The following is a 9,321-nucleotide window of genomic DNA, read 5'->3' on the forward strand; positions in this document are numbered from 1 at the left end:
AACATATGATTTTTCTAAAAACAGCACAGCTATCCTCTAAAGATGTAAAAGATTGAGCATCTATAATGGTCTTTTCACTCTGATACATCTAAAAATGTTCCTTGTGGTAAAGATGCTAGGTTAGAAAGCCATTCAAGTGTTTCGCTGAAACTGTTAGTGAATGAAGAGGTAGATGATGATTTTCAACTCACGGTCCCAAGTAGTAGTGTCCTGTGTAAAAGACACATTTATCTTCTTGTCAGAGTGAAGGAGATATCAGTGTAATTACAAGTCCTTATATACACATTGTGGCTCTAGATTTGTGAAGTGTACAAAGTGGCACAGCCTGTCCCTACACTATTACCTGAAAACTGAGTTCTAAGAAATAACTCTTGGCTCTTTCTTAGGAGAATGGAAGTTGAATATGACATCCTCATTTCAGTTGGAGATAGTAGGTCTTAATAAGAATTAGGCATAGCTATTTTTTGGGCACTAATGAGAAGGAGAAATTAAAAAATGTTTCTAAAAGGTGTTTTGGGTAAACATTTAAGATTTTGAACCATTTGTGCCATACCATGGTATCAATTATATATAGGTGAAATATATTAAGTTTTGGTAAAATTTTTATTTTTTATTTTTTATTTTATTTTATTTTTTTTAAATTAATTTATTTTTTAAATTGGTGCATTGTAGTCATATATCAATCACATTGGAGTACAAGACTTGAGAGGATATACAAGCACACATCATCCAATTAGCCCTCCTCCAGCCCCCGTCCCATTCCCTCCCCCTCCCTCCATCCCACACTTCTTTGGTGATTTACTTTGATACATTTGTTTATGTACCTCCTGCATTTTAAAGAGGCTCCGTCCTCCAGTATTACATACCCTCTGATTGATCACATTAGTTGCTTCACTATAGGGCCCTTTCTATAGCTCAACCTCTTCCTGTTGCCCTTTTCCTCCTAGTTATTGCTGATTAAGAGAAGCGTCTGATTTATATTTTCTGCGATATTTCTCTGTGCATGCTGCGTTGCAAGTACCAATCCCACTCTTGATGGTCCCAGTAGTGGCCTGGCTACTCAGTGGACTGATCCAGACCTCGCTGGCTCACGCAGCGGCCTTGCCTCATGGGAGGACCCAGTTCTGGTCTCGCTGGCCCCTGAACCGGTCAAACCCCTAAGCTGGCTTTGGTCCCGACCTTGGAGGCCGCAGGAGTGAACTTGCCTCACGCCAGGCTCCGATGCTGGCCATTGGCCCCTGCACCGGTCTAACCCCTTGGCAGGATTCCAATCCCGGCCTCGGAGGCCCCAACACTGGTAATGCCTCACGGCAGGCTCCGATGCCGGCCTCACTGGCCCCAGCACCGGCCTAACCCCTTGACAGGCTCTTATCCTGGCCTCAGAGGCCCCAGTACCGGCCTTGCCTCACGGCAGGCTCCGATGCCGGCCTCGCTGGCCCCAGCAGCGGCCTAACCCCTCGGCAGGCTCCGATCCCGGCCTCGGAGGCCCCAGCACTGGTCATGCCTCAAGGCAGGCTCCGATGCCAGCCTCGCTGGCCCCAGCACCGGCCTAGCCCCTTGGCAGGCTCTTATCCTGGCCTCGGAGGCCCCAGTACCGGCCTTGCCTCACGGCAGGCTCCGATGCCGGCCTCGCTGGCCCCAGCACCGGCCTAACCCCTCGGCATGCTCCGATCCCGGCCTCGGAGGCCCCAGGACTGGTCATGCCTCACGGCAGGCTCCGCTGCCGGCCTCGTTGGCCCCAGCACCGGCCTAACCTCTCGGCAAGCTCTTATCCTGGCCTCGGAGGCCCCAGTACCGGCCTTGCCTCACGGCAGGCTCCGATGCCGGCCTCACTGGCCCCAGCAGCGGCCTAACCCCTCGGCAGGCTCCGATCCCAGCCTCAGAGGCCCCAGTACCGGCCTTGCCTCAAGGCAGGCTCCGATGCCGGCCTCGCTGGCCCCAGCACCGGCCTAACCCCTTGGCAGGCTCTTATCCTGGCCTCGGAGGCCCCAGTACTGGCCTTGCCTCACGGAAGGCTCCGATGCCGGCCTCGCTGGCCCCAGCACCGGCCTAACCCCTCGGCAGGCTCCGATCCCAGCCTCGGAGGCCCCAGTACCGGCCTTGCCTCACGGCAGGCTCCGATGCCGGCCTCGCTGGCCCCAGCACCGGCCTAACCCCTCGGCATGCTCCGATCCCGGCCTCGGAGGCCCCAGGACTGGTCATGCCTCACGGCAGGCTCCGCTGCCGGCCTCGTTGGCCCCAGCACCGGCCTAACCTCTCGGCAAGCTCTTATCCTGGCCTCGGAGGCCCCAGTACCGGCCTTGCCTCACGGCAGGCTCCGATGCCGGCCTCACTGGCCCCAGCAGCGGCCTAACCCCTCGGCAGGCTCCGATCCCAGCCTCAGAGGCCCCAGTACCGGCCTTGCCTCAAGGCAGGCTCCGATGCCGGCCTCGCTGGCCCCAGCACCGGCCTAACCCCTTGGCAGGCTCTTATCCTGGCCTCGGAGGCCCCAGTACTGGCCTTGCCTCACGGAAGGCTCCGATGCCGGCCTCGCTGGCCCCAGCACCGGCCTAACCCCTCGGCAGGCTCCGATCCCAGCCTCGGAGGCCCCAGTACCGGCCTTGCCTCACGGCAGGCTCCGATGCCGGCCTCGCTGGCCCCAGCACCGGCCTAACCCCTCGGCATGCTCCGATCCCGGCCTCGGAGGCCCCAGGACTGGTCATGCCTCACGGCAGGCTCCGCTGCCGGCCTCGTTGGCCCCAGCACCGGCCTAACCTCTCGGCAAGCTCTTATCCTGGCCTCGGAGGCCCCAGTACCGGCCTTGCCTCACGGCAGGCTCCGATGCCGGCCTCACTGGCCCCAGCAGCGGCCTAACCCCTCGGCAGGCTCCGATCCCAGCCTCAGAGGCCCCAGTACCGGCCTTGCCTCAAGGCAGGCTCCGATGCCGGCCTCGCTGGCCCCAGCACCGGCCTAACCCCTTGGCAGGCTCTTATCCTGGCCTCGGAGGCCCCAGTACTGGCCTTGCCTCACGGAAGGCTCCGATGCCGGCCTCGCTGGCCCCAGCACCGGCCTAACCCCTCGGCAGGCTCCGATCCCAGCCTCGGAGGCCCCAGTACCGGCCTTGCCTCACGGCAGGCTCCGATGCCGGCCTCGCTGGCCCCAGCACCGGCCTAACCCCTCGGCATGCTCCGATCCCGGCCTCGGAGGCCCCAGGACTGGTCATGCCTCACGGCAGGCTCCGCTGCCGGCCTCGTTGGCCCCAGCACCGGCCTAACCTCTCGGCAAGCTCTTATCCTGGCCTCGGAGGCCCCAGTACCGGCCTTGCCTCACGGCAGGCTCCGATGCCGGCCTCACTGGCCCCAGCAGCGGCCTAACCCCTCGGCAGGCTCCGATCCCAGCCTCAGAGGCCCCAGTACCGGCCTTGCCTCAAGGCAGGCTCCGATGCCGGCCTCGCTGGCCCCAGCACCGGCCTAACCCCTTGGCAGGCTCTTATCCTGGCCTCGGAGGCCCCAGTACTGGCCTTGCCTCACGGAAGGCTCCGATGCCGGCCTCGCTGGCCCCAGCACCGGCCTAACCCCTCGGCAGGCTCCGATCCCAGCCTCGGAGGCCCCAGTACCGGCCTTGCCTCACGGCAGGCTCCGATGCCGGCCTCGCTGGCCCCAGCACCGGCCTAACCCCTCGGCATGCTCCGATCCCGGCCTCGGAGGCCCCAGGACTGGTCATGCCTCACGGCAGGCTCCGCTGCCGGCCTCGTTGGCCCCAGCACCGGCCTAACCTCTCGGCAAGCTCTTATCCTGGCCTCGGAGGCCCCAGTACCGGCCTTGCCTCACGGCAGGCTCCGATGCCGGCCTCACTGGCCCCAGCAGCGGCCTAACCCCTCGGCAGGCTCCGATCCCAGCCTCAGAGGCCCCAGTACCGGCCTTGCCTCAAGGCAGGCTCCGATGCCGGCCTCGCTGGCCCCAGCACCGGCCTAACCCCTTGGCAGGCTCTTATCCTGGCCTCGGAGGCCCCAGTACTGGCCTTGCCTCACAGAAGGCTCCGATGCCGGCCTCGCTGGCCCCAGCACCGGCCTAACCCCTCGGCATGCTCCGATCCCGGCCTCGGAGGCCCCAGCACTGGTCATGCCTCACGGCAGGCTCCGCTGCCGGCCTCGTTGGCCCCAGCACCGGCCTAACCCCTCGGCAGGCTCCGATCCCGGCCTCGGAGGCCCCAGCACTGGTCATGCCTCAAGGCAGGCTCCGATGCCGGCCTCGCTGGCCCCAGCACCGGCCTAACCCCTCGGCATGCTCCGATCCCGGCCTCGGAGGCCCCAGGACTGGTCATGCCTCACGGCAGGCTCCGCTGCCGGCCTCGTTGGCCCCAGCACCGGCCTAACCTCTCGGCAAGCTCTTATCCTGGCCTCGGAGGCCCCAGTACCGGCCTTGCCTCACGGCAGGCTCCGATGCCGGCCTCACTGGCCCCAGCAGCGGCCTAACCCCTCGGCAGGCTCCGATCCCAGCCTCAGAGGCCCCAGTACCGGCCTTGCCTCAAGGCAGGCTCCGATGCCGGCCTCGCTGGCCCCAGCACCGGCCTAACCCCTTGGCAGGCTCTTATCCTGGCCTCGGAGGCCCCAGTACTGGCCTTGCCTCACGGAAGGCTCCGATGCCGGCCTCGCTGGCCCCAGCACCGGCCTAACCCCTCGGCATGCTCCGATCCCGGCCTCGGAGGCCCCAGCACTGGTCATGCCTCACGGCAGGCTCCGCTGCCGGCCTCGTTGGCCCCAGCACCGGCCTAACCCCTCGGCAGGCTCCGATCCCGGCCTCGGAGGCCCCAGCACTGGTCATGCCTCAAGGCAGGCTCCGATGCCGGCCTCGCTGGCCCCAGCACAGGCCTAACCCCTTGGCAGGCTCTTATCCTGGCCTCGGAGGCCCCAGCACTGGTCATGCCTCACGGCAGGCTCCGCTGCCGGCCTCGTTGGCCCCAGCACCGGCCTAACCCGTAGGCAAGCTCTTATCCTGGCCTCGGAGGCCCCAGTACAGGCCTTGCCTCACGGCAGGCTCCGATGCCGGCCTCGCTGGCCCCAGCACCGGCCTAACCCCTCAGCAGGCTTTTATCCTGGCCTCAGAGGCCCCAGTACCGGCCTTGCCTCACGGCAGGCTCCGATGCCGGCCTCACTGGCCCCAGCAGCGGCCTAACCCCTCGGCAGGCTCCGATCCCGGCCTCAAAGGCCCCAGTACCGGCCTTGCCTCACGGCAGGCTCCGATGCCGGCCTCGCTGGCCCCAGCAGCGGCCTAACCCCTCGGCAGGCTCCGATCCCAGCCTCGGAGGCCCCAGCACGGGTCATGCCTCAAGGCAGGCTCCGATGCCGGCCTTGCTGGCCCCAGCACCGGCCTAGCCCCTTGGCAGGCTCTTATCCTGGCCTCGGAGGCCCCAGTACTGGCCTTGCCTCACGGAAGGCTCCGATGCCGGCCTCGCTGGCCCCAGCACCGGCCTAACCCCTCGGCAGGCTCCGATCCCAGCCTCGGAGGCCCCAGTACCGGCCTTGCCTCACGGCAGGCTCCGATGCCGGCCTCGCTGGCCCCAGCACCGGCCTAACCCCTCGGCATGCTCCGATCCCGGCCTCGGAGGCCCCAGGACTGGTCATGCCTCACGGCAGGCTCCGCTGCCGGCCTCGTTGGCCCCAGCACCGGCCTAACCTCTCGGCAAGCTCTTATCCTGGCCTCGGAGGCCCCAGTACCGGCCTTGCCTCACGGCAGGCTCCGATGCCGGCCTCACTGGCCCCAGCAGCGGCCTAACCCCTCGGCAGGCTCCGATCCCAGCCTCAGAGGCCCCAGTACCGGCCTTGCCTCAAGGCAGGCTCCGATGCCGGCCTCGCTGGCCCCAGCACCGGCCTAACCCCTTGGCAGGCTCTTATCCTGGCCTCGGAGGCCCCAGTACTGGCCTTGCCTCACGGAAGGCTCCGATGCCGGCCTCGCTGGCCCCAGCACCGGCCTAACCCCTCGGCAGGCTCCGATCCCAGCCTCGGAGGCCCCAGTACCGGCCTTGCCTCACGGCAGGCTCCGATGCCGGCCTCGCTGGCCCCAGCACCGGCCTAACCCCTCGGCATGCTCCGATCCCGGCCTCGGAGGCCCCAGGACTGGTCATGCCTCACGGCAGGCTCCGCTGCCGGCCTCGTTGGCCCCAGCACCGGCCTAACCTCTCGGCAAGCTCTTATCCTGGCCTCGGAGGCCCCAGTACCGGCCTTGCCTCACGGCAGGCTCCGATGCCGGCCTCACTGGCCCCAGCAGCGGCCTAACCCCTCGGCAGGCTCCGATCCCAGCCTCAGAGGCCCCAGTACCGGCCTTGCCTCAAGGCAGGCTCCGATGCCGGCCTCGCTGGCCCCAGCACCGGCCTAACCCCTTGGCAGGCTCTTATCCTGGCCTCGGAGGCCCCAGTACTGGCCTTGCCTCACGGAAGGCTCCGATGCCGGCCTCGCTGGCCCCAGCACCGGCCTAACCCCTCGGCATGCTCCGATCCCGGCCTCGGAGGCCCCAGGACTGGTCATGCCTCACGGCAGGCTCCGCTGCCGGCCTCGTTGGCCCCAGCACCGGCCTAACCTCTCGGCAAGCTCTTATCCTGGCCTCGGAGGCCCCAGTACCGGCCTTGCCTCACGGCAGGCTCCGATGCCGGCCTCACTGGCCCCAGCAGCGGCCTAACCCCTCGGCAGGCTCCGATCCCAGCCTCAGAGGCTCAGTACCGGCCTTGCCTCAAGGCAGGCTCCGATGCCGGCCTCGCTGGCCCCAGCACCGGCCTAACCCCTTGGCAGGCTCTTATCCTGGCCTCGGAGGCCCCAGTACTGGCCTTGCCTCACGGAAGGCTCCGATGCCGGCCTCGCTGGCCCCAGCACCGGCCTAACCCCTCGGCATGCTCCGATCCCGGCCTCGGAGGCCCCAGCACTGGTCATGCCTCACGGCAGGCTCCGCTGCCGGCCTCGTTGGCCCCAGCACCGGCCTAACCCCTCGGCAGGCTCCGATCCCGGCCTCGGAGGCCCCAGCACTGGTCATGCCTCAAGGCAGGCTCCGATGCCGGCCTCGCTGGCCCCAGCACAGGCCTAACCCCTTGGCAGGCTCTTATCCTGGCCTCGGAGGCCCCAGCACTGGTCATGCCTCACGGCAGGCTCCGCTGCCGGCCTCGTTGGCCCCAGCACCGGCCTAACCCGTAGGCAAGCTCTTATCCTGGCCTCGGAGGCCCCAGTACAGGCCTTGCCTCACGGCAGGCTCCGATGCCGGCCTCGCTGGCCCCAGCACCGGCCTAACCCCTCAGCAGGCTTTTATCCTGGCCTCAGAGGCCCCAGTACCGGCCTTGCCTCACGGCAGGCTCCGATGCCGGCCTCACTGGCCCCAGCAGCGGCCTAACCCCTCGGCAGGCTCCGATCCCGGCCTCAAAGGCCCCAGTACCGGCCTTGCCTCACGGCAGGCTCCGATGCCGGCCTCGCTGGCCCCAGCAGCGGCCTAACCCCTCGGCAGGCTCCGATCCCAGCCTCGGAGGCCCCAGCACGGGTCATGCCTCAAGGCAGGCTCCGATGCCGGCCTTGCTGGCCCCAGCACCGGCCTAGCCCCTTGGCAGGCTCTTATCCTGGCCTCGGAGGCCCCAGTACCGGCCTTGCCTCACGGCAGGCTCCGATGCCGGCCTCGCTGGCCCCAGCACCGGCCTAACCCCTCGGCATGCTCCGATCCCGGCCTCGGAGGCCCCAGTACCGGCCTTGCCTCACGGCAGGCTCCGATGCCGGCCTCACTGGCCCCAGCAGCGGCCTAACCCCTCGGCAGGCTCCGATCCCGGCCTCAGAGGCCCCAGTACCGGCCTTGCCTCACGGCAGGCTCCGATGCCGGCCTCGCTGGCCCCAGCACCGGCCTAACCCCTCGGCAGGCTCCGATCCCAGCCTCGGAGGCCCCAGCACTGGTCATGCCTCAAGGCAGGCTCCGATGCCGGCCTCGCTGGCCCCAGCACCGGCCTAACCCCTCGGCAGGCTCCGATCCCAGCCTCGGAGGCCCCAGCACTGGTCATGCCTCACGGCAGGCTCCGATGCCGGCCTCACTGGCCCCAGCAGCGGCCTAACCCCTCGGCATGCTCCGATCCCGGCCTCGGAGGCCCCAGTACCGGCCTTGCCTCACGGCAGGCTCCGATGCCGGCCTCGCTGGCCCCAGCACCGGCCTAACCCCTCGGCATGCTCCGATCCCGGCCTCGGAGGCCCCAGCACTGGTCATGCCTCACGGCAGGCTCCGCTGCCGGCCTCGTTGGCCCCAGCACCGGCCTAACCCCTCGGCAAGCTCTTATCCTGGCCTCGGAGGCCCCAGTACCGGCCTTGCCTCACGGCAGGCTCCGATGCCGGCCTCGCTGGCCCCAGCACCGGCCTAACCCCTCGGCAGGCTCTTATCCTGGCCTCGAGGCCCCAGTACCGGCCTTGCCTCAAGGCAGGCTCCGATGCCGGCCTCGCTGGCCCCAGCACCGGCCTAACCCCTCAGCAGGCTCTTATCCTGGCCTCGGAGGCCCCAGTACCGGCCTTGCCTCACGGCAGGCTCCGATGCCGGCCTCACTGGCCCCAGCAGCGGCCTAACCCCTCGGCAGGCTCCGATCCCGGCCTCAGAGGCCCCAGTACCGGCCTTGCCTCACGGCAGGCTCCGATGCCGGCCTCGCTGGCCCCAGCAGCGACCTAACCCCTCGGCATGCTCTGATCCCGGCCTCGGAGGCCCCAGCACTGGTCATGCCTCACGGCATGCTCTGCTGCCGGCCTCGTTGGCCCCAGCACAGGCCTAACCCCTCGGCAAGCTCTTATCCTGGCCTCGGAGGCCCCAGTACCGGCCTTGCCTCACGGCAGGCTCCGATGCCGGCCTCGCTGGCCCCAGCACCGGCCTAACCCCTCGGCAGGCTCTTATCCTGGCCTAGAGGCCCCAGTACCGGCCTTGCCTCAAGGCAGGCTCCGATGCCGGCCTCACTGGCCCCAGCACTGGCCTAACCCCTCGGCAGGCTCTTATCCTGGCCTCGGAGGCCCCAGTACCGGCCTTGCCTCACAGCAGGCTCCGATGCCGGCCTCGCTGGCCCCAGCAGCGGCCTAACCCCTCGGCAGGCTCCGATCCCGGCCTCGGAGGCCCCAGCACTGGTCATGCCTCACGGCAGGCTCCGCTGCCGGCCTCGTTGGCCCCAGCACCGGCCTAACCCCTCGGCAAGCTCTTATCCTGGCCTCGGAGGCCCCAGTACCGGCCTTGCCTCACGGCAGGCTCCGATGCCGGCCTCGCTGGCCCCAGCACCGGCCTAACCCCTCGGCAGGCTCTTATCCTGGCCTCGAGGCCCCAGTACCGGCCTTGCCTCAAGGCAGGCTCCGATGCC

This window comes from Muscardinus avellanarius, assembly GCF_963383645.1.
Source record: "Muscardinus avellanarius genome assembly, chromosome: 3".
NCBI classification, from domain to species: Eukaryota; Metazoa; Chordata; class Mammalia; order Rodentia; family Gliridae; genus Muscardinus; species Muscardinus avellanarius.